The sequence below is a fragment of the Bombus pyrosoma genome, linkage group LG6, assembly GCF_014825855.1.
Source record: "Bombus pyrosoma isolate SC7728 linkage group LG6, ASM1482585v1, whole genome shotgun sequence".
Lineage (NCBI taxonomy): Eukaryota > Metazoa > Arthropoda > Insecta > Hymenoptera > Apidae > Bombus > Bombus pyrosoma.
In genome coordinates, this window is record NC_057775.1 from 1776463 (window position 1) to 1777854 (window position 1392).

Here is a 1392-nt window from a genome sequence, read left to right on the forward strand (position 1 = left end):
TGCGCGCCATCCCTCGCTACCTGGCAGCCAACGGTCAGCCTACAGCCACCCCGATTCTCAATAGACGCAATGACCCACCATAAAGACATTAGCCTTTAGCTGCATTGTCTCCACACATGTTTTCCAGTCTAATTGCATGTCTGGAGAATTCTCTAATTCGAGAAATATTTGCAGTTTATGGCGGGGTCTTGGAAGGGTCGTTGAGTTTATTAGGCGCTCTTAAAAATCACGGAGAAAGCGGACAGTCATCAGACGGGATAAACCCAACACATGTTCATCATAAAAAGGCTGTTTTTCCCATCTGGAGCAAAGGCCACCGCCGCTCTACGTTGGTGGGAATCTTCGGCATATTCTGTTCATTAGAGTGGGTCATCACCAATCGGCATCGCGGATAGTTACCCTCACTTCCTGAACGGAAAGTGTGAATAACGAATCCGCGTTCTTCGGTCAAAGGACACATCCACACCAAGCTTTCCTCCGAGACACCTTAAGGGCAGCTAGTCAGTCGAGTTCAGTTTCTCACTCTCTCCAAATCTTTTCCATTCGAACTCCAATTCCGAGTCAGAGTTCAGCACTTGTCGAGCCAGTGGTCACTCAGTCAACATCACCACATCTCTCTCGGTCAAGTCATCATCCAGTGTTCGGCCGATATCATCATACGAAACGACACGCAAGGGGTCTTACGTCGCACTAACTCGTCGTTGTACGGTAAAACATACACCATTGTATCACCGAAGTTGCTGGATCAATTAAAGATATAATAACCTGTTAACCGCAGCGTTATTTCTATTAATCACCCTTATTATCCCACAAGAAATAAGGGATCGTACGATTCGTGGCGTCGATTAGCCTATCGTAACGGGAATTTACGACTCCCGTTGGCGCGCTTCTCCCTGATCGCGTCTCCCCGCGAACGTGCGAAAATACAGTGGGCGCCATTTAATTGGATGTCTGGTGTTTTTCCTTTTCTAAGCGTAAATGTTATGTAATTGCACTTACTGGTGTTGGCTTTTATTTGTTTGCTTTGCAGCCACTTTTCTATTTTTGTAATGTGTTCTTGTAGTAGTGCGGCAGCCGTTTCTGGATTTGCGTGTCTAGTTAGTAAGACCGTATCGTCCGCGAACGTTAGAGTTTTGCTGTTGACAGTTGTTGGTATGTCTGCTGTATAGAGCGTGTATAATATTGGTCCTAGAACGCTTCCTTGCGGTACTCCTGCCTTGATATCCTTAATTTCAGAATATGCGTCACTTATTTTTACTACAAAGGTTCTATTGTTTAAGTACGATTTGAGTAATTTGTAGATTTGTTCTGGAAATTGCTTTTTGATAGTTTGAAGAAGTTTTTCATGGTTAACTTTGTCAAATGCTTTTTCAATGTCAATAAATAGTGCCG